We start from the raw sequence: 24,166 nt of genomic DNA, 5'->3' as shown, positions 1-24,166 counted from the left end.
GGAATTGCTGCCATACTGTGTCAGCAACATGGACTTTATAACATTTTTAAACTTAATCTCATTTTTAAAATTCTCCATACTCATTCTTCTATTTGCACTTAAGAGCCAACTCACCTCAATCTTCTGGAAACATACATAGAATGGCCCGGAATTATACACGAAATGTACATTTGTGTATTTCTTTAGAAAAGAAGTCCAAAGTTTTCAACAATGGACAAAGAGACCGTGATGCCCAAGGCAGCTCCTGACTTCCAGGCCCCTGTGACAGAGGGCAGAGAAGAGCATGGCTCCCCTCAAGTACCTAACCCTCACAGCTCTGCATTCACTGTCTTTCACCTCCATCATTGTTCCAGATACTTCCCTGACCCTCACATTGCCTACTTTAATCTAATTCCCTTGCTTGCTCCGGAACAGGCAGCCTACCACACAGGCTCTAGTTCTAGGCCTAGATTAGATGGTAACAACATTATCATTAATACACAAATAAAATCATGAAGCTCGGTTGACAACCTGAGGGACCCAGCTTTGGACTTTTTATATTGCTGGGCCTCAGTTTCCCATGTGGAGAAGGACGATGAGGGAGATCCTTTATCTGAGTTATTTCCCTGGTTCTTTCTACCGCCCCACTCATCATTCACATTTTGTAAAATTAAGAATCTTCCCGCAGTAGCCGGGCCTGGTGGCACACACCGTTAATCCCAGCACTTGGGAGGCATAGGCAGGAAGCAGGAGGATCTCTGCATTCGAGGCTGGCATAATCTACAGAGTTCCCGTACAGCTAGGGATGCACAGAGAAATCCAAAACGATGACAACAATGACAAAATGACCCTTCCAGACTGACAGCAGAGATGCCTGGTCCTAAACTCACTTAAGCACAGCGAGTTGGGAGCAGGCAGGACCCTGGAAGAGGTATTCTCAGGTCCTAATCTGCCCATCCACCTCAAGTTCATTCAGGTAGGTGCCAAGCCCAGTGTGATGGCTATTCTTGGTTATCAACTTGGCTACACCTGGAATTAACTGAAACCCAAGTAGCTGGGTACACCTGGAAGGGATTTTTTTCTTAATTAAATCATGTGACATGGGAAGACCCATTTTTTTTTTTTTTTTTTTGGTTTTTCGAGACAGGGTTTCTCTGTGGCTTTGGAGCCTGTCCTGCAACTAGCTCTTGTAGACCAGGCTGGTCTCGAACTCACAGAGATCCGCCTGCCTCTGCCTCCCGAGTGCTGGGATTAAAGGCGTGCGCCACCACCGCCCGGCGGAAGACCCATTTTTAACCTGGATCTTTTGGGATGGGAAGATCCACCGTTGCTGGCAGCCCATGCAAAGGACATGGATGAAAGAAGCTTTGCTCTCTTTGTCTGCTTGCCTTCACTCTCTCTAGCAAGTCAGCTCTTCACTGGCACTAGGGTCTACTTCCTTCAGGACTCGGTACAGACCACAAACCAGCTGAGACATCTGGCCTCATGAACTGAACAGCTACGGGATTCTTGAACTTTCTGTTGGTAGACTGTCATTGTTGGACTAGTTGGACCACAGCCTGTAAGCCATTCTAATAAATCCCCTTTCTCTTTCTTTCTCTGTCTCTCTCTCTGTCTCTCTGTCTCTCTCTCTCTCTCTATATATATATATAATGTAATATGTGCATATAGTGTATATAACACACACACACACACACACACACACACACATATATATATATATATATATATATATATATATATATAGAGAGAGAGAGAGAGAGAGAGAGAGATACTTTGGGTTTGAGACCTCCTGGTGTCAGGACTGGCCAGTACAGTTTTAGGGTTTCTTCTTAACAGAAACCATCAAGAAAGCCCCTCATGATTCTGGAAACAAAAAATAACTCCAGATATAACTCCAGATATTGTGAAAAATCTCCTCAGGACAAAACCATCCAAATTGAAAACCACTGCCACAGGTTGGAAGGGAGTTAACAGGGGTCACAAGGACTGACACTCTAGTCCCTTCCCCTAAGTCCAAAAGGGACATTGGAAAGTCCTTTAAAAAAAAGACGTATTTTTACTTCTGTGTGTGCATATGTGTGCTGGTGCCTGCAGACGCCAGAAGAGGGCATCAGACTCCTTGGAGCTGGAGTTACAGGTGGTTGCCGGTTGTCTCATGTGGGTATTGGGAACTGAACTCTGATCCCCTTCAAGAGCAGAGGACTCTCTTAACTGCTGGTCTCTCTCTCTAGCCCCAGAAGGTCTTTCACAGCAGGTGCTTGAGTAAGTCTTTTCTCATCTCTAATCTGCTTTCTTTCTTTTTTTTTTTTAAATCCTGGTCTTTAAAATGTTTGTAAATTGCTTAGCCTTATTTCTCACCATCTGAAGTTCCTGGATCTGGTTCAGAGTAGGGGCAGCTGGGAAGTATCCTCAAAAACAAGGAAGGATGAGAAGGAACAGATGGTGTAGAGGTGTGGACAGACAGAGGACAACAGGGAGCATCTTAGAGACAGGGAACTATTTGAGCGGCCCCAGCCCCTGCTTCTTAGGGGTTCACCCCTTCTAGGCCTACTCAGCATGGATAGATCTAGAAGGTCCAGATCCCAAGGCCCCGCCCACCACAAACCACGCCCACCTGGCCCCGCCCCGTCAGCTAATCCCTCCCACCAGCCCGAGGCCCCGCCCCTGGCAGGGCCCTCTTCGCCTCCCGCCAGCCGTGGCTCTGGCTTTGCACCCGGCGGCGACTGAGAACTGTGGCGGCTGCGGAGCCAGCAGCGCAGGCGGGCGAAGCGGAGCTGTCCGGCCCGGTGGCGGGCGATGCCCCCGTGAGTCTCTGTCGCTGCCCGTCCCCGCCCCGCGTCCCTACCCCTTCGGAGTCCGCGCCCGCCAGGGGCCGGGCCGCGCCTACCGCCGGGTCCGCGGGGCGGGGTCCCGGGGCAGCACCTGCCTCGCCTTGCGGAGCTACTCCGCCAGCGGAGCCCAGCTCTCGGCGTGGACCCCGGCCCCACCTCGGGGTAAGTCAGCAGGCCTTGCGCGCCTGCGAGTGGGCGTGGGAAGGGGGCTGCGGTCAAGGGACCACGCCGGGGAGGGGGTTCCGGCCGCCCGCCGAGTGCTACGTAGGGTTGTGTGCCAGGTCTGGGGGGCGGGGGCCCGCGATGCGCACAGCCTGAGATGATTGTGGGGCGGGGGCTGAGCCTGGAAAATGGGGTAGGAACCCCAGAATCTGGAGTACTTTGCTGACGCTCCGGGCTCACCTGGGGCCCTAGTCTTCAACAGCATTGCTTCGTATGGCATTTTTGGAAAGTGCTTAAAATCCCTCCTGGAAAGGCAGCTTGCCTTTCTCCCTCCTGCCTGTACCCTGGTTGGGAAGCGGCCACTTTTTCCTCCCAACCTGACACCATTGTACCCAGAGAAAACACCCCCCTCCTCAGGAAGGAGCGAGGTGGTGCTCACGCAGCCTCAGGGTGGGAAGAGGGGGCTTCTGGGAAGCTGGGGAAAAGTGGTCAGGGGCAGGACCGGTTGCCCAGGGCTTCAGGGAAGCTTGGCAAGACCCTTCATGGGCCATTCTGGCATCATCTCATTCGTTTGGGAGGATAGGTCCTCTTGTCTGGCCTCCTGACTGCCTGGAACCCAGGCCCCTGTCACCTTTGGACAGCCCAGTCTGAGGGAGTGGGTCTCCTCCTAGTGCCACAGAAGCTCATGAATGGTCCATAGCCCTTGTAGTCCCAGGCTGAGGTGGGAAATTCTATACCTAAAGCCAGAGAAACAAGGGGCTCTAGCTGGCAATGCTACCACGGGCCTTCAGGGCTTGGGCCTGGGGGAATGGCTATGTCCAATTCTGCCTCTAAGGGTGAGGTCTATGAGTTCTCTGCTGGTGACGGTTTCACACTTGGCTTGGGGCCTGAATGGTGGAGAGAGGGTTTTTCACCAAGGGGTTAACAAACCATCTCCACAGTTGCTGCCAGCCACCAATTAGTCCATAATCACAATCACGCAGCTGGCAACTCTCCATACAGTCAAGCGAAGAGGGTAGCCTAATGGGACATTCTCTGGACAAGGGCCTGCTGGAGGGGTCCGTGCAACTTCCTAGAGTTCTACAGACATCTGGCCGTTTACAAGGAGTAAAGCCCAGAGCTGATTAAACTTGTCTTCAAACCCAGGCTCTGATACTTCCTGGCTTTGTGATATTAAAGAAATCACTTGCCTTCTCAGGGCCTCTCCCAGCAAAACAGACCTGTGTTTTAGGAGGAGTAAACACAGTGGTAGGTCTGAGCGGCTTATCCCTGTGTCTGTCCTCATCAGCTCAGGGGATAACTACCGAGCTACACGCAGCACTGTGCCCAGTACTTTCTGGGGCAGGCATGCTGGAGCCAGGAGCTGAGGACACAGCAGGGACCTTATTCCTGTCCTCCAGGGGATGTGGTCGCTATCACTGTCTTAACTGTTCTCTCTCCCTCCTTGCCACTCCTAGTCTCTGGACATTGATTGGATTTTACTCTTTGGAGCCCAGGCCTGATGTTGCTGGCTCTCTGGGCCCCTCCTCTCCATGAGCAGATGCTGAACTCTGGGGGGGGGGGGGGGGCGTGCTGTCAGGGGTCTGGGTGATGTCTGTTCGTAGTTGCAGAAGTGGCTGGCCCTTTAAGGAGTGAAGAAAACAATTATCAGGCTGGGCATTGCATCAGCTGGAGCCTGGAGGGTCCCAGGGGAGGGGGAGGGAGGCTGGTGGTTGATTTCATTAGTGCCATGTGAGAACTCTCACCTGAGTCTGCCCCACTCCCCAGCTGAAGCTCTCTCTCCCCCTCAGGAAACAGCCACCCCAGGGCTCTCTTGCCCTAGAACCCTGCTTTGGAAGGCTTCTCTGTGTACCTCAGTCTTGTCACGAGCCCAGGCTCAGGGGGTGTAGCAAAGTGCCTCACACAGAGCCTTTTGCTGACTCTGGCAGTGGCTCTTCCCCCTAGCATTCTGCTGACTTGGGACGCAGAATACATCTCCTACAACATTTTGCTGATAATGGGGGTGCCTCCCCCATTTGTGTTTGGCTGACATGGGGTGTTTCTTTCACAGTGGGTACAGATGACTTGGCCACTCGCCTCTTTTCACGGCAGGTCTGTGTTGCACAGAGATGTCTGTAACCAGACACAGGAGCTCTGTAGGCTGGGATGTGCTCCATGGATGAGATGCGTTCGTTGGGGCCGATGAGTCACAGGGGTGTGGGGTCAGTGGCAGAGAGGAGACAAGGTGCTTGGGCATTAGACAGAGTGAGGTTCATGTCCTCCACCTGTGACGACTATGCATATCCATCTCAACTCCCTGGCCTTTATTGGCTCTGGAAGGCAAGAGTGATTGCCAGGCTTTGGTGGTACCTGCCTGTATTCCTTGCACTTGGGAAGGCAGATGCAGTAGAACTGTTGCAAGCCTAGTCTACAGAGCAAGTTGCTGGCCAGTCAGAGCTACAGAATGAGACCTTATTTCAAAAACCCAAGCCCAAACCAGGTGTGCTTTGCATCCAGACTGACCCACCTGCCTAGACAGTACTGCTGGATTGTGTGTTATCAAAATATGCAGTCAGCCTAGAACAGGTGGGGACCCTCTCTGTTTAATGATTCTCATCCCTTGCAAGTGTGGACTCTTCACTCTTGGAGCTCAAGATAGCTGAATAAGACCCGAATATGGTAGTACACCCGGTAATCCCAGCTGATGGCAAGTAGATCAGGGGCTCAAGGCTAACCTGAGCTATCTAGCAAGTTTGAGGCCAGCCTGGGCTACATGAGACCCTGCCTCAAAAACAAGCAAGCAAGCAAGCAAACAAACAAACAAACAAAAACCTCCCAAATACAAATCAAGGCCATTGCACAAGAACCAAGAAAGGGGAGGCAGGGGAGGAGTGGGAGAAGGGAGTGAGGGTCCTCTTGCCTCTGTTGCAGGATGGTGCATCTGTCACTCAGTACCACTGGTACAGCAAGCTCTGGGAACCACGGAGGCCCTCTCTAGTAGGGTCATGGTCTAGAGCATATGTGACGTGTGTTGAAAGTAAGGGTTCATGGGCCTATCACTGCAGGTTGCTCCCCTACCTTCTGGGGTTCAGGAAGAACTTCCAGAGAGGGTGGCCTCTTAGTGAGGCATGGAGGGTGCCACATAGTCAAGGAGGCAAAGAGGCATGGATGAACAGGGAGGAAACAGTGTTTGGGGCTTCCGGTGGTGTGGGATCATCCTGGTGATATAGCGGAGCGGTGTGTGGCAGGCTAGGGAACAGCCAAGCTCCACAACCCTGGGTTAGCAGTATACTAGAGATGTGGAGGCTTATTTTGAAGCCAGTTGCAACCCCTAAATGGTTTTAAGGAGTGGAGGCAGGGCCAGAGTTCCAGGTATGCCTGTGGGCCACAAGGGAGCCTCCTTGTGAGTGACCTTTTGCCCTCTCTTTGTGTCCTTCCCTTAAGTAGCAGCAGAGAGGGTACCCAGGGAGCCCTTGTTTATGTGACTCTTCCCAGGAGGGAGGCAGTCCTAGTGTCTTCAGATCCCTCTCAGTGGGCTGAGCCACATCTCAGCCTTGTTGACTGAGCTCAGCCCTTAGGGCCATGTTTTCCCAGCCTCTGGGGAGCCAGGGGGGGGGGCAAGGTATAGAGCTTTGATGCTCGTCCGTTCTGTGTTCAAATCCTAACTCGGCAGTTCACAAGCAGAGCATGCCTGTGTCTAAACTTGACTGTCATCAGCTATGAAATGGGAAGCAGAAAGTGAAATTCTAACTGGAAATTGTAAGGCCCTATGCCAGCTGGCATTTTTACTACCTCATGTGAGGGCTAGCCTGGGAAGTTTCGAGGTAGGGACAGAACCCTGTGCTTAGTGGGACTCCATGCTTTAATTTTCTGTCGCCGCTGTTTGGAAAGAATTGTTTTGAACAAGGGCCTGAGCTTTCATTTAGCACTGGTCTTTTCATATTATCTAGTTCATAATCCAGAGAGAGGGGACAGCCTTGAAAATAGCTCCTGAGGGGAGGACTTCGAAGGTGGGGTGGGGGCTGACTATCTGTCCAAAGGTGGGTGGGATGTTAGTCACAGTAAGGCTTACATAGCATTTACCCTACAGTTCTTCTGCTAAGCACTTTACACACTCATTTTCACCAACGAGGGGAAGATGATCATCATCTCCATGGTACGGATGAGGGAACTGAGGTTATCTGACCACAGTCCCACAGTCATCCAGAGAGAGACCTGAGATTCAAAGACAGGGTGACTGGTAGCAAGACAGCAGCATGGCTTGGGAAGTCTTCACTTAGGTGAGGGACTGCCTGAGCTGAGCATGGCAGAACTTGGCATTCATTCATTCATTCATTCATTAGTTCACTCACTCCCTCACAGGATCTTCCTGTGTAGCTCTGGCTTGCCTGGTTGCAACCTCAAACTTGTGGCAATTCTCCAGTCGCAGCTCCTTAAGCACTGGAATTATAGACATGCACTGTCATGTTTGGAAGGGAGAGCTTGGCTTTGCCCAGAGGGATGAAGGGGTACAGGGAAGAGAAAGCTTTCATCTGAGCACAGTCTAAGCCCAGGGTATGCTCCTTGGCTGGGAGAAGGAGACTCAAGGCCAGATGCCTTCGGGGCCTGAAAGAGGATAAACTTTTGGCTTCATGATTCTGACTGTCCAAGCCCAGAATCTCTGGCCACTCTGCCCCCAGATCTGGCTGTTGCCATGGCTCCTCAGAGATAAACTGACCCCTCTTCTCCCTATACCACTGCCCCTTGCCTGCCCTCCCCAGGTCATCTTACTTCCAATTCTGAATTGAATTATCTCTTCTGGGTTCAGTACCTGTAGGTCTTATGCTTCTTAGACACAGCCTTAGGATCAAACCCAGGTCCCCAGCTCCACCCACCTGCACCTGCTCTGCTTCCAGGGTCCCTGGCTTGTCTCTCTGTCACCGTCACCATCACCCACCCACTTGCTCAAGCTGGAAGCTGGAAATTCTCCTGGACACCTCCCTGTCTTCGCCCCCACAGCCTACAGCCAAGCCTAGCGAGCCTTGTTCTCCAGCGTTCCTCTCTTGGGTCAGGTCTGTGGCCCTTCTTCCTACCCACACCACCGGCTAGGACACTACTCTCTGTCATCTAGATTCCCACGGTGACCTCCTAGCCGGACTCCTTACAACTCCCATGCCTGCCCCGCTTGCTATCGTCTTGTAGATGTAGCCAGCACAGTCTTCTAAAGATAAATGTTTGATTGTGTCATTTCCCTGCTTAAAACTTCCAGGACTTCTTAGAATAAAATCCAGATTTACTGACGCAGTCTCCAAGGCCCCGTGCGATCTGGTCCTCACCTCCCCACTTACATCATCTTCTACATTCTTCCTTACCCTCCACCGCAGGACATTTACACATTTACACACGTTGTCCCGGATGCACGCCCCCTCCTGGGGACCCTGCTGACTCCTGGTCCTAGACACCAACCCAAGTGTCAGTTGAGCAGAGAAGTCTAATAGCCAAGATCTAAATACTCCACTTTCATAGGATCATCTCTGCCTCTTCCTCTTCCTGTGTGTCTCCCTGTGTGCGGTGTGGTTCATGCACACGTGGGTACGGGTATACCTGTCCATGAGCACAATGTCTTCCTCTATCTGCTCCTTTCCTTATTGCCTTGAGATATGGTCTCTCACTGAACCGGAAACTCATGGTCTTGGTTCTAGGCTGGCTGGCTAGCAAGATTCTCCTGTTTTTGTACCCTAATCCTGAATTTAAAGCACACACAGTCTTACCTGACTTTTGACATGGGTGCTGGGATTCAGACTCAGGTCTTCATGATCGCACAGGGACCGCTTAGGCCGAATCCCATCCCCAGGACCTTGCGCTTCTTCATGACGCTTGGCACCCTTTCCTTTCTTCCCATCGTCTTGCTTTGTTGACCTGAGCATTCGGTGGATCTGGAACCCGTGTTACCCAGGCCTGGCACTTAGTAGGTACACAGTGAGTTGGCTGCTGCATCAAAGAGCAGGTACCTCATCCTGCAGTGTCCTTAGTGGCCTCTCTGCCTCCACGCCTGCATTTTCAGTCTTTTCTCCATACATCCCCAGAGCCATCTTTCCAAAACATAGAACTGACCCTGCCACCCCCTGCTACTTAAAATACTTCAATAGCTCCCCATAGCTGACAGGAAACGGCCTCAGCTTCTTAGCATGGTATTCAAAGCTCTTTATGATCTGTACCTAACTCCCTGCGCATCCCCACCTCTCCGCTTCCGCAGCACACTTTGAACACCTGGCAGCTCCTCCAGCAGGCCAGGCTGTTTTGTGCCTCTGTGTACCTACGCTTGCTGTTCCCTCTGCTTGCAATGCCTCGCCCACCCCAGCCTGTCTCTAGAGAATGTCTCTCACTCCTTCAAACCATCTCAGCCACCTACCATCACTGTGAAGCTTGGATAGGACCCTTGGCCCATCCAGTACAGTTAGTACTGCCATATCAGTGCCAACTCTACATCTCTACCTTGGGGTGTTCATTTTTATATCTCCAGCCCCCAGCTCCTGCCTTACTTAGGAAAATCCAAGCAAACCAGCTTCAGTAATAGAGGTGTGTTAGGAGGAAGGTTTGTTACAGGGAACAAGGCTGGGGGTGGGGCTAGCCTAGGGAGCCGGGACCTGGAGGGCTAGAGAATTTGAATCTTCATTCTCTGCACCCTGCTGGCAGTCTTCGCTTATCTGTCCCCTCTGAAGGGATTCTGGTATTGTGACCCTGGATTCCAGCCACATTCAGAACTAGCACCTAGGACTTGGTAGATCTAAACCCAAATTCCTACGTGAAGATCTGATTGGCTCTGAGGGAGTCAGGTGCCACCCTGGGCCACACACCCATAACCCACGGTGAGGGATCACAAAGACATGAACATGGCCACTGGAATCTACCTCAGGTGTGTGTGTGTGTGTGAGTGTGTGTGTGTGTGTCAGCGTCATTGTTAGCCGGACAAGTGCTTCAGAAGACATCTGCTCAGTATTTAAGGTGCCAGGTGGAGCAGGCAGGTGGGCAGAGTGCCAGCCTTCCATGCAGACAGCACCTGGAGAAAGGGGGCCTGGAACTGTGACTTAAAGGGGGCTCTTCCCAGGGTAATACTGGCCAGAGCAGGCACTGAAGACCGTCTCACATGTCGTTAAGGGCCCAAGCAGAGAGAGACAGGATGGGATGGTGACTTTCTCCACTTTTCTTTAGAATGGGATGAGGGAAGGCCTGCACAGCCAGAGCTACATTCCACCATACCCCCTCCAGTGCCAGGGATTAATTCCAGAGCCTTGCATGTGTTACACAAACGCTCACCCCCCCCCCCAAGTGGCAACCTCAATCTTAGAATTTTTGAGACACCATCTCACCATTTAGCCCAAGTTGGCTTCACACTTGCATTCCCCCACCACTGCTTCTTGAGTGCTAGACCACCACACCGACCAGATTATCTTCCTTCTCTTCTTTTAAGACTGAAGTCATAGTTGTGGCACACACCTTAGTCCCAGCACTCAGGAGACAGAGGCAGGTGGATCTCTGAGTTCGAGGCCAGCCTGGTCTACAGAGTGAGTTCCAGGACAGCAGACTACACAAAGAAACTCTGTTTAAAAAAAAAAAAAAGATTGGGGGCTGGAGAGATAGCTCGGAGGTTAAGAGCACTGGATGCCCTTCCAGAGGTCCTGAGTTCAATTCCCAGCAACCACATGGTGGCTCACAACCATCTGTAATGAGATCTGGTGCCCTCTTCTGGCCTGCAGAACTCTGGCCTGTAGGAACAACACTGCATATACAACAAATAAATAAATCTTTAAAAAAAAAAAAAGATTCATTTCCTTTTCTCAGCAAAGAACCATTGCATGCCTGTCTCACCAACCAGCCATTCCTGACCTGTGCCTGTCTCACCAGCCAGCCATTCCTGACCTGTGCCTATCTCACCAACCAGCCATTCCTGACCTGTGCCTATCTCACCAACCAGCCATTCCTGACCTGTGCCTATCTCACCAGCTAGCCATTCCTGACCTGTGCCTATCTCACCAGCCAGCCATTCCTGACCTGTGTTGATTCTCTTCGTCTTGCTTCCCTAGTAATAAGCCCTTTTGGACACTTACTCTGTACCAGGCTCCAGACACATGCTTCCATTTAATCCTTGCATCTTGATAAAGATGTGATATTATTTTGCCCATTTTAAAGACATGGAAACTGAGATTGAGAGAGGTGGTGTTGATAACCCAGAGACAGACAACGGTGTGACTCCGGCTGTTCACCTGCCTGTTTGCTCTTTGGGGTTGTGAGAGCCTTCTAAGCATATGCCAGGTAGCCATCTTTCTGCCTTCCCCACTGTCCAACCCAGGGTCACCCAGAGTGAGGGCTCCTGATGCTAGGACACATGTCATCTGTGTTGAAGTCAAATCTCCTCCTTGTGGAGCTGCCTTGTAGAGCTGTGTGACTAGGTAGACCTCTTAACCTCTCTGGGCCTTTTTTCTTTTTTAAAATGAAGATTATAATCCCTGCCGTGAGTTTCATATTAGATGGAGGACTATAGTGACGAATTGTAAATAGGAAACAAACCCTGAGAAATTTCTTTATAAAAATGTATATTTGTATGTGTATGCGTGTACATATGGGCATGCCATAACATACATGTAGAGGTCAAAGGACAACTTGTGGAAGTTCTCTCTGCCTTCCCCCATGTGGGTCCTGGGGATCGAACTCAGGTCATCAGGCCTGGTGACAGGTACCTTTACCTGCTGAGCCATCTCATCAGCTCTAAGACAAGCAATTCCTATAAAATGGCTATTCCCAGAGCTGTGCTCGGCTCCTTCTAGTGGAAGGCAAGGTGGGCGGGCTTCCCAGAAGGTGAAATGACCCCTTCAGTGGGACCCGTCATGGTATACAGGGGCTTCCAGATCTGCCATGGTATACCATCAACTTACATAGTGAGAACTCTGGTTTCATCTCAACTCCAGCAAGTCCAGGGTCCCCCCCACCCCCACACCCAGGAGAAGGAGTTTGTATAGATATGAATGTCTTTTGGAACTTCCCAGCCCCTCTTCTCTCCCTCTCTGCAGAGATCTCAGACTGGGCTGAGCGCTGTGGCCAGCAGCTCCACATAGCTGAACTGTAGTAGTGGAACTAACCTTGTTTGGCTTTGTTTTTTTGAGACAGGATCTCATGCTATCCTGGGCTGATCTGGAACATACTATGAAACTCAGGCTGGCCTCAAACTTCTGGCAGTTACGCCGCTGCCTCAGCCTCTCCAGAGCCAGAGTTAGAGTGTGAACTGTCATATCTGTAAAAGTACGTGTCTGTCTGTTGAGCGGGTGTGTGGGTGAGTGGACACACACCACTGTGTACGAGTGGAGATCAGAGGAGTCGATTCTTCTTCCACCATGTGGGTCTCAGAAAACTTCAGTCATCAGGGTTGGAGGCAGCACCTTTACCCACCGAGCCACCTCAGCAGCGTACAACTTTGTTGTTTTACTGTTTGTTTTTACAGTCTTTTTCTATTTATTAGAAGTGATATTGACTTTCTGTTTATAGTAGCAATAGAATTTCTATTTAGGGGCTGGAGAGATGGCTCAGTGGTTAAGAGCATTGCCTGCTCTTCCAAAGGTCCTGAGTTCAATTCCCGGCAACCACATGGTGCCACAACCATCTGTAATGAGGTCTGGTGCCCTCTTCTGGCCTGCAGGCAAACACACAGAATATTGTATACATAATAAATAAAATATTTAAAAAAAATAAAAAAAAATAGAATTTCTATTTAAAATAGTTCACTTAAGTTTTGAAAGGGTCAATTAAAGCTGGGCAGTGGTGGCGCACCCCTTTAATCCCAGCACTCGGGAGGCAGAGCCTGACGTATCTCTGTTAGTTTGAGGCCAGCCTGGTTTACAAAGCAAGTTCCAGGACAGACTCCAAAGCTACACAGAGAAACTCTGTCTCAAACAACAAAACCAAAAAAGGAAAATGTCAATTTAAAGAAAATAATGTACAGGAGACTGTGATTTTGCAGAAGTCATCAATGTGGCTCACTGATGTGTGAACAATGCAAAATCATGGTGGTGGGATGTTAGAGATCTTTGCCCATGGGGTCTTGAAGTTGCCTCTTCCATCCATTTACCTAAAAAATGAAGTTTCTCCCTGCTATATTGGCCTACTCTCCTCTGCTTATTCTGTGTTCAGGCTTTCCCCTTTTTCCTCTCCACCTCCCCTTCCTCCCTTTCTTTTTGTGGGCTGGGGTCAAACACAGGGCCTCACACCTGCTTTATCACTCACTCACCAGGCTTGGGCTGTTCTTTATCTTGTTTTTCTTTGCTTTGAGACTCTTACAAATAGGAGAATTTGTGTGTGGTCCCACAGCCTGTTTGAGAGGGGCTCTTGGTGTTGAGCTGTCTGGATGGAGGCAGGAGATGTTCTCACTCCAGGCTAGGACTGGAAGTGTAGTCTGGAAGGATGGGAGCTTAGACCTATGGTCCTCCTGTCTCCACTCACAACAGACTTCAAGCTCCCTAGGAGCCTGGAGCCCCAGGCGGCAGCGAGGCTTTGGGAGTTGTGGTTAAGAGAAGCAGTCCTTGGAGCTTTGTGTCCTAGAGCTTGGAGCCCTAGAACAACAGAGTTAAGAGGCTTTGAACTCTCCAGCGTCACCATTTCCCGACTCTCTCCTCTACCCAGCTCTTTGTGCCTCTGTTTGTCCCTGAGGCCTGGACAGCAGCTACCAGAAAGCCTCAGAGACTAGATTTCTCCACAGGGCTCAAGTCCAGAGCAGACGGTAGAAAGGAAGGAGGAAATGAGAGAGAGGTCTGTCTGGTCTGTCTGTCTCCTGCAGTCACATTCATAGCAAGTACACATTGCCCTGGGCACCAGGAAAGTGGGAACCTGGGCAGACTGTGGGTGTATGCTGTGTGTCCATGGTGAGAGAGGATCACTGTCAAGGTGTGCCTTTGTGTGTGTGTGTGTGTGTGTATGTATGCATGTGCAAATGCATGTGTTAATATAGTGTGTCTGCAACTCACTGACCCTCATGTGATGTTTCTCGGGTTGTCTGAAGAGTTTTCAGGAAGCATTTGAGTTTGTGATGTGTGTGTGTGTGTGTGTGTGTGTGTGTGTGTGTATGGTGGGCAGATGTCTGTGGGTCTGTGGTCATTGGCTCTCTGTAATGTGTGTGTGCATATTTGTGTGCATGCTTGCACTGCATGCCTGAGTGCCCTGTTCAGGTAGCTTGTGTGCTGGGTGTGGTTGTGCTTGATGTGTTTGTGGCCTTCATTGTACAGTGTGTCTCCAGTTCTGGGTGAAGATTTATCACTAGACTGGAAGAGACCTGGGCATGCAGGAACAGATGCCACTCCTGTCTGTCCAGGTCAGCTGAAGCTGTGCTGGATATGAGAGAAGGTCCCCCGGGTGGGCAGTGGGCACAGCGGTGGCGCCTTCCGGCTTGGTGCAGGGCTAGTAATTGGAGCCCCTTCCCTTCATGAAATATTGATCAGCCTGGAAGGCAGCCCTGACCAGGGGAGGGGCTGGCAGGCCTGAGTGCCGGCCGCTGTCCTTGGTGCTGCTGATGCTGCCTGGCTGAGTCTCGGTGCTCAAGGGAGAGCTAGCCAGGGCAAGGCTCTGAGCCTAACACCATTCGCAGGCCCCCACTCTCAGGATGATGTTACCTGTCCCTGCCACAGCACCCTGCAAGTTTCCTTACCCCATCTATGAAGGGGGAGTAGGGGAAGCAGGTGGGTGTCTTACTGAGATTTAGTGTCTCAGGGCTGGGTTTGCATGTTTGCCTGTGGTCCTCATAGGATTGTTTGGAGTGCCCCTGCTCACAGGAGACCCGGTGGATAATAAATGATGGTCTTATCTACTGTAAGACTGATCCAACGACCTATTTCCCTGTATCTCTGCTCTGCCTGGGAGTTCTGTAGCTATGTGGTATGATTTACATGTGTTTGGGGGTACAGTAATTGTTCTTCCCGTGTTGGGCTGGGCTGGACTATTTGGAAGCCCCATGGCATTTGAAATCATACTGAAACGCAGGCCTTCTACCAGGGTATCCAGACCCTTCTCTGCCAATCTAAATTCTACCTTTCCTACCTGATATGGTGGTATCCAAATGTAATCCCAGAGGGTCAGATAGGAGGGCTGTGAATTTGAGGTCAGCCTGGTCTTATAGCAAGATACTATCCATCCAGTCACTCCAGTTAGTGTTTCTTTTTGTCCATTGACTTCTCCTGCTTCTAAGGAAGACGTCTCTGTGGTCCACAGTGAGGTGGTATGGGAATGTCCACCTATATTCTTATGGCATCTTCTCTGAATTCTACTTTTTTTTTTTATTATTTTGAGACAAGGATTCATAGCCACGTGTGGTGGTGCACGCCTTTACCCCAGCCCTTGGGAGGTAGAGGCAGGCAGATCTCTTGAGTTCTAGGCCACTCTGATTTACAGGGCAAGTTCCAGGACAGTCGGAGCTGCACAGAGAAACCCTGTCTCAAAACCAAACAAAGAACAAGCAAATAACAACAAAAAAGAGACAAGGACTCTGCAGCCCAGACTGATCTTGACCTCATGGAGTTCCTCGAGCCTCAGGCTCTTAAACATTGGAATTACAGGCCTAACCACCACGTCCAGCTTCTTCCACTTGGAATTGCCCAGTCTCCCATCTGTAAGTCTCTTTCTCCTGCCTGTCACTCTTGCCCTGTGCCCACCTATACTATACTCTTCTCTGAACATCCCACTTCCTTTCCATGTCTCTTCCTTTCTGGGAAGAACACACCCATTCCTGCCCACTCCTATGGGTCTCCCGAGCTCAGCGGATCTGCTTCCTGCCCAGCGTCTCCACCCATAAACTACAGGGTTGACTTAGACTCCTTGTGACTATTGGGTGCTCGTTTTCTACTTTGGCCGGGTTTATGCGGGTTTATCTTTAGGGACCCCTCGAGATCTGTTGATGGCACCTCACATTCCTATCCTCTCCATTAATCGCTTGGATTCTGCTTACTCCCTTCTCCCAAATTTGTCTCCTCATCCTTTCTAGAGACACCTGAATCCCATCCCTTCCCTCTTTCTCCATGCAGGGCAGCCATGCAGCCCTTCCAGCCTGCCCAGAGCAGCCGTCCCCTCCATGCAGGGCAACTGTGCAGCCCTTCCAGCCTGCCCAGAGCAGCCGTCCCCTCCATGCAGGGCAACCATGTAACCCTTCCAGCCTGTCCAGAGCAGCTGTCCTCCCATCAGCTTGTTTCTGATCTGTGCACAGTGCCAGATTGATCTCTGGAAAGCACTGTGCCTAAATCTTGTTAGACTTCACTCCTGCAGGATTAAAGACAAACTTCCTAGCTCCACAGTCAGGGACCCACATTGACAGCTTGTAACTTCTCTTCCCAGTCCCCTCCTCCCCAGCTGCACTCCCCTCCTGCTCCTCTGTCAGACTCTGTTCTTGAGCCTCTGAACATGCCTGTTCTGTAGACCTTCCTAGTGGTTCCCACTGCTTTCTGTCCCTACACTCCCACCTGTCCTCTGCTCGGCTCTGCTTTGTACTTCTTCTGGTGCCCCAACTCCTATGGCATTCTTTCTTTTTACAGAACACCCAGAGTGTTTTTCTTGGCATCTCGGGTCCATGAGTGGATCACAGGCCAGCACCAAGGGCATCATCTGGAAGCTGGTGGAAAGACAAAACACAGAATCCCAGGCTCCACCTGTGAGCCCTAGGGTTTGTGTTCACATCTGAGTTTGAAGAGCACTGGTTGATGTGTTCACTGTGTACCCTGCTTGTACTGGTGCACGGCCTTTCACCAGGACATGGGGGATAATCTCAGATGCCAAGTTTAGCACCATCAGGTGATGGCTGCCGTGTTGGCCAGATTCCACAGTCTGTTGTGGAGGAGTGGATAGTGGAGATGGCCAGGAAGATTGTGTACCCTTCCCACCTCTCAGTCCCCAGAGCTCAGACTGTAACTCCAACTGCAGAAAGTACTCTGGAAACCCAAGGAGGAATCAATTAATCAATAGAAATCAGTCATCAAGCATGTAGTAGAGTTTGTCCCTGCTCAGAGAGCACACACGGGTGCTAATGTCTGTTATTTTAGCATATGTTTTAGAAAGGAAAATATTTATTGTTTTTTCTTTATTATAGCATTAATACAGTGTCTAAAGTAGTAGCTTTAGAAAACACAATATGTTACATGAAGAAAATAAAACTGACTCATGGTTCCTCTCTATCAGTGTTCATTTAGTACTTTTGGTTGCCATTCATCCTTTCAATAAATATTTACAGAGCCCTGCTATGTTGCCAGACCCATGCCAGGTACCGGGGATTTAGGCTGAATAACAGTTCCCATTTTTAAGCACCTCATAGCCTGGGCTGGGTGTGGGAGACACACACACACACACGTTACAGATGGCAGTATGTTCGTGTTCCAGGGATGCTGGGGCAGAGTACCACAAATGAGGTGTCTCAGAGCCGTCTGGATCTGTTCTCCCACAGCTCTGGAGGTGGGAAGTTTGATATCAAGGTGTCTGGAAGGGTTGCTTCCTGTGCAGACTGGGAGAGGCCGCCCTTCCCATGCCACTCCCCTGCTTCTGATGGCTACTGGAAGTCCTTGGTGATCCTTGGCAGTCCTCAGCTTGTTGGTGCTCCAGGCTGGACTCGCAAACCATGTTCTCTTTTGCTCTGTTCAGTGCTGTCTTCCTGTCGGGAAACCAGTTGGAGTAGGGGCAACCTCCACCTCCCACCACTTTCAGTAAGACTTTAATCACATTTGCAAAGGTCACATTTTCAATCAAGGCCACATTTGAGGTACAGGATATCAGGACTTTAACCCGTAACACTCAAGGACAATACAGAGTTCTGGAAGAGCAAGAGAGGAGGCTTTCTTTGCCTGGGACGATGGCTAGGAAATGATCTTCAGAGGGGGACTGAGAGGAATTGGAAGCAGGTAGACAAGGGAGGAGGGATAGACAAGCTTGGTGGTAGGGACAAGCCATAGAAGAGTGTTCCAAGTAGACAGGAGACACAGTGGAAAGAGGGTGGCAGGTGTCATGCAGAGGGGTGGGTTTCGTCCTGGGCGAAGACAGTCTTTTCTGGTGACTGACCATCCTGGAGGCTGTGTTACTCTAAGTCACTGGTTCTGGGGGAATACACAGCCATGTCCCCAGGAGTCCCTGACTAGGAGAAGGCACATGTTAGCCTGGAGTAAAGCAGGAGATGGGCCTTGTGTTCTACAAGCTTTCTCTGCACAGGAGACAGGGCTCCTCCTGCCCTGCGTCTGCTGGACCTGCGAGTATGCTGAGCCCCGGGACAGAGGCAGGGATATGACCGCAACACCTGCATTACTGTGAGGGCTGTGATTAGGGCTGTGACTGAGACTGTGTCCAGGATCCGGGTGGCACTCTGAAGCCAGAGACCCAGATGATGGGAGAAGATAGATCTCTCAGGAGCATATTTTCAATGTTCTACTCTCATCAGGGACTATTTGGAGCTTGGTGCCTTCCCTCATAGGACCCAGGCTAACTGGGTCTCAGCTCATTTCCCTTACCACACCCTCAGAGGGTTGTTCCTTTTCTGCATGTGATGGCAGAGGCCTACCCTACCCGAAGCTGCTTGCAACCACCTCTCCTGGGCTGGGTGGGCCAGCCTGGGTGGAGGAGAAGTGGGTCAGCTGGTAGCCATGGTGACAGCAGCTGCTCCCTGCCAGCTTTCCCATCTCTTCACCACAAACCTCACCGGATGAGCTTCTTTGTCCGGTCCAGCAGAGATGGGAGCCAGGAGGATGGGACTGGGGGCTGGAGTGTGTGAGCGTGTATGTGTTCCAGCTCACACAAGGGCCTGCCCCACGCTGGTGTGTGAGCCCCAGCCTAGGGAGCCAGGCTCAGGGTAAGACTCCTGTGAACACATGTGCTTGTGTCTTTAAAATGTGGGTAGCAGCTTTGTGGGTCTGTGTAATGTGATCACATTTGAAATTAAGTGCTCTCTCTTGCTCTCTGGCTCTCTCTGCGCATGCACATGCCTGTGTGTGTGTGTGTGTGTGTGTGTGTGTGTGTGTGTGTGTGTTAGGGGGTATTGTCTGGAAAGATAAGAGGTCTCCACATGAGGAGAGTAGGTGAGGCAGCATGCTCCCCACACTGGCAGCCTGTGCTTTCTTGGACTAGCCTGCCTCCCCCCACATACCAACCCCTGCCACCTTACCACTTCTCCCTAAGTCGTGGAAAGAGGGGCTAGACCTAAGGGCCTTTCCCAGGGTTTGAGGCGGGTTCTCAGGTGCCAGAGCCAGCATCCAGCAAGGCTCTAGTGGTGCTGATGCAGCTTTCCCAGATACCTCCCATCCCAACTGAGAGATGCGTTCCTACCCCACAAACCTAGAGTGGCGGTGGGTGATCTTATTAACTCCCTGAACGGGAAGCACATGTGGGTAGGAGCTGACACTTGGACAAGTATTTACCACGTCCTGGGCACTATCACTCACAGTAAGTAGGTAATTGCCCTTCTGGGCAGTGAGCACACACTGATCTTGTTTTGTAATCTTTTATCTAACACTCCTAAAGCACATGTGGTCATCTCACTTTAGGGAAGAGGAGCCATGTGCTAGGGGTTGGGAGTGGAAGCCCGCTTACTCTCCTCAAGAGTGGCAGGCAGGCCTGGGTGTCACACTGCCCAGCTTCTGAGGACATGCCCCTCTGCGCATCTGACTCATCTGATCATAGTCAGTGGGGAAAGCTGGGCAGGTCCAGGTGGCCATCAGATGTGTGAGTGTGTGTGTGTGTGTGTGTGTGTGTGCTTTTTGTTTTTTGAGACAGGGTTTCTTTGCGTATCCCTGGCTGTCCTGGAACTTACTCTGTAGACCAGGCTGGCCTCAAACTCACAGATCCGCCTGCCCTTTGCCTCCTGAGTGCTGGGATTAAAGGTGTGTACCCCCACCGCCTAGTGTCATCAGACTCTTCTTAAAGAAGAAGAACTGGAAGTTAAGAGACTCTGGAGAACTTTCTCAGAGTTAATGCCTCCGACCCTGACTGCCAGGTAGTGGTTCTCAACCCGTGGGTTGTGACCCCTTTCACAGGGGTCGCTGAGGACCATAGGAAAACACAGATATTTACATTACAATTCATAACAGTAGCAAATTTACAGTTATGAAGTAGCAACAAGAATAATCTTATGATTGGGGGTCACCGCAATATGAGGAGCCACATTAAAAGACTGCAACATGGGGAAGGTTGAGAACCGCTGGTCTGGGGGGGTACACAGAGAGCAGACAGAAAAGAGAGGATGGGGCCCAGGGCTCTTGAGCATTCTGGCCTAGGGGAGTCTGTGTATTAGAGAATGTTGTTTGCTTTTCTTTAATACAGGTATAGTGACACATGCCTGTCATCCCGCACTTTGGAGGTTGAGGCAGGAGGATCAGGAGTTCAAGAAGATTACCCTTAGCTGTATAATGAGCTCGTGGTCAGCCTGGGTTACTTGAGATCCTGTTTCTAATTAAGCTTTTTAAAAATTTTTTCTCCTTCTGGGCCTGGGGATGGACTCCAGGATCTGCCCACACACACTAGGCTGGCATCCACTCCTGAGCTACACATACCCATCCTTTAAAAAAAATCTTAAAGCTGCTGGGCTTCAGCAGTTTGACCCTGAAGTATCTAAAGGCAGATTAGGGGACCAGGACTTTTAAAGGAGAGAACGGTAGTACCCATACACCTTTGGTCCCAGCCCTCAGGAGCAGAGGCAGGCAGAGCTCAGAGTTCAAGGCCTTGAAAAACAGAAACAAGATCTGAAAATTGGAAGGACTTTCTCAGTGTCCCACAACTGTCCCAAAAGTCTGTGTTTTCCTCCAGCAGCTGCTAGAATTCCCTGGAGACAGAGGCCTTAACTCCATTTCTTTTGTGGTCAACTCTTTCCTTGCAGACCCTGCCATCACATCGTCTCCTGGAAGCCTGCCCTGATTGCCTTTACTTCCTCTCCTGAAAACTGGCTTCTCTGTAGAAGTGAAGCTTAGGGGCGTGCTGCTGAGAGGGCACAGCCCCCTGTGATGCGGAACCCCACACTCAGGTTCATCAGTTCGGTGAGCTTACCTTTCCTTCCAGACGGGGTGGGGCGCTGCTGACTGGTGATGGGACTTCGGGATTTAGAAGCCGTCCTTGGATGTATCTCTTTTCCATCCCAGGCCTTGGTCTCCACCTGTGTAGTTAAAAGGCGAGAGTGGGGAGAACATGCCAGTTTGGAGGTGCTTCTTCTGAGCTGGTACAGGAGCACCGTCGAGGGACTTCTGAGGTCTCTCTGGTTTCTGGGAACAAGGTAGACTCGTGGTGTCTGCTGTAGGCAGATGGTGAAGAAAGGTGGAGGAACCTCAGTCACTTGCTGTCCCTTCCAGCCTCACAGTGCAGGCACCCTGGGGTGAGGTCCTTGTAAAAGTGGGCAGCTACGTTCATCTTGGGCTTTTGGGTGCTTCGTTGACTGCCAAGAAAAACTTCCTGGCTTGTCAGTCACATTGTCAAAGGGACAGAAGGCTGCAGGGGCCTTGCAGTGTCTTGAGACCTGCTCCAGGAATTGTAGTGGCCCTAGGGGTAGCAAGACCCCAGGTAGAGGCTCCCTTCCGAGGGTAGAAAGGGAAGCAGCAGGCCCGTTCCTAGTGTCCCCCCCAGGACACATGGAAACCATTTCCTCTGCTGCCGTGTAGTGGGTGGGAGCGCACTGCCAAGCGAGGCTCTGTCATTGGAGGCATCACAAGAGGGTCCCTGCCTTGATGTACCGTGAACTGGGCAGGAAAGAGTCCAGCTCAAGCAGGGAGTAGGATGTGACCTTCATGGAAAGGACATTATGTAGTTCACCTGGCAATCATTTGGGCCATCAGTATATGGCATGCTGCGTTCAGGCTTCTCTCAGGCCTCACTAGATCGTGTCTCTGCCTCCTCCTCCCCTTCCACATCCCTGTGATCTGAGGGCTCAGGGGGTTGCTTTGCAATGAACTTCCTTCCTCTGGGGCCCAGTGTGATTGATCCCTGTGCCTGTGGCTTCCCTGCAGAGAAGACTTAGAGACAGGTATTGTTGTTATCCCCTGCCACCATCCTTCCTTGTTTTGAGACAGGGTCCAATATAACCAGGCTGGCTCTGAACTCATTATTTAACTGAGGATGACCTTGAACTTTTGTCCCACTCTCTATGGCCCAAGTGCTGAGATCACAGGTTTGCCAGCTAGATGAGCCCTCTGCCGGCTGAGTTATATCCTCAGCCCAAGAATCCCAGTTCTGAACCTTCTACTGACGCAGACAGTCTCAGACTCAGCTCCCTTGACAAAAGGACTTTTTCAGAGTACTTAGTTTGACCCCTTCCGTTTGACACAAAGATGAGAAAACCAAGACCCAGAAAAGAACACAGGAGGAATCAACTTCTGTTCGGATGCCCAACCCTCCCAGATTTCTGTGCCCTGGTGCTTTAGGTCTGGCTCCTCCTACTTTTGTGGGGAGTGGCCTGCAGACTGGGGTCACCCCAGCCTTCATCAGTTCTTCAGGAGTGTGCTCGAAGGTGAGAGCATGGTTCTGTATGGCACAAAGTCCGGATGCCAGTCCGCTTGTCGGTCTGTTTATTATTCATGAGGAAACATGAACTCCCAGGTTGGCAGAGTCTGGAATTCTGTCCCTTCTCACCCCTCAAGTGTCCTGGAGACTCACCAGGGAGCTGTATGCTTTTAAACTATAGTCTAGTATTTCTTTCCCTTAAATGCTCGCACAGGCTTGGGGAACTTGGGCCACAAAGGGTTTTCTCACAGAACCCAGAGATTCAGGGTGGTGCCTGCCCTGGAGGGTAGGCCCTGGCTTTGGATGAAGTCTGCACTGAGGGGCAGGGGCTCCTGAGCATGTAGGCCTCTTTGTAGATGCAGGAGATTTGGGTTCCAATCCAGGCCTTGTCACTTCCTAGGAGAGTGGGACAAGGAGACCTCTGATTCTCTGAGACTCTGTTCGCAGCTGCCCTGAAGAGATAACGAGGTCCCTCTCAGAACTACTGTAGTGGGCAAATTAGACCCACACTGTGGCAGATTCACAGCACCAGATAAGCCCTGTCCCGTCTTGTGCCAGAAGACTGACTGTACAGATACCCCCAAACCCTCACAGACTGGCACAAGAACTGGAAACTAAGCAGAAGAGATCGTCACAGGCCACAGGGACTTTCCATTAGTGATGGAGGATGAGAAATACAACCCCAGACTCTGCAACACCACGGGGAAAGCAGTCCACAGCCCCAAAGAAGGCAAAAGGAGGCCTTGACTCACCGTCTTCTATTCAGCCTTAGTTCACTGGCCTAGCAGGAGCCACGCTGGCAGGAGGGCAGGTAGCCGTGCTCAGAGGTGTGGGAACTAACTGTCTTCCTTGGCAGCCAGAAGAAAGGCCACCCTCTTCCACCTTCACTTCCCCTCCCCCTTCTACATCCTTTTAAAAAGTCAGGCTCCCTCAAGCAAAATGTCCTGACCCCTTGGGATGCACAGCCAGCCCAGGAAGAGACTGGATGCCAGTGTAGAACAAGGGTGGTCCAGAGAATGAAGGGCCGGGTTTCTTACTATGCCTGAGCAGATGTCAGCTGAGTGGCCTGATACCTAACAGCCAAGTCATAGAGCTTTGTGGCTGGAGACCCCAGTTCCGGGGCCGGAGCCATGACTAAGTGGGTAAAAGACTTGCCGTGCAGACATGAGGGCCCGATGTCAGATCCTCAGTTGGTCAAGCCAAGCTATTGCGCTCCTTTCCAGCAAGAGACCCTGTCATAGAAAACACGGTAGAGGATGGTGGTTGAGGGTGATGCTGGACACTGGCCTCTACACGTACAGACACCAAGAGACCCCAGGTCTGTGTAAGTCAGGCCCGCAGATGCCTACCACCCCCCCCCCCTCGTGTTCTCAGAGCCCTCTGTCCTCCTCTTCCCTGGCTCTTATCGTAACCACCATTAAATATTTAATGGTGTAATTAGTTATTTACTGTCTGTCTCCCCTCCTGGACTGGAGGTCTTGGGAGGGCAGGACCAAGTGGACCTGGCTGGCTGCTGCTGCGTCCCTGGCACTCAGTCCTAGCCTTGGAATTTTAGGAAATTAAACATTTGTTGAATACAGTTAATGAGGACAGTAAATTTTTATACTTTGGAAAGGGATTTGGCAATATAACCCAAGAATTTCTTTAAAAAGCCCTAATGTCAGGCAGGATGTTTTCGGATTTAATGGAGAACACTGATTCACACTGGCTCAAGCATAGAAAACATATTCTTTCTGAACTGCGTACCAGAG

The 24,166-nt window shown here is 50.9% G+C and overlaps 1 protein-coding gene across 1 annotated transcript in view; it reads left to right on the top strand.

The window, feature by feature from the left end:
* Positions 1-2,812: 2,812 nt before the first annotated feature.
* Rims3 (regulating synaptic membrane exocytosis 3) overlaps positions 2,813-24,166 on the top strand; it is a 37,392-nt gene continuing 16,038 nt past the window's right edge. The window contains exons 1-2 of the mRNA XM_038334600.1: positions 2,813-2,975; positions 20,806-20,962. The gene's annotated coding sequence lies outside the window, so the exon portion shown is untranslated. The remainder of the gene's footprint in view (positions 2,976-20,805; positions 20,963-24,166) is intronic.

The sequence above is a fragment of the Arvicola amphibius genome, chromosome 6 (genome assembly GCF_903992535.2).
Source record: "Arvicola amphibius chromosome 6, mArvAmp1.2, whole genome shotgun sequence".
NCBI lineage: Eukaryota > Metazoa > Chordata > Mammalia > Rodentia > Cricetidae > Arvicola > Arvicola amphibius.
This window is presented reverse-complemented; position numbering and strand designations above follow the sequence as displayed.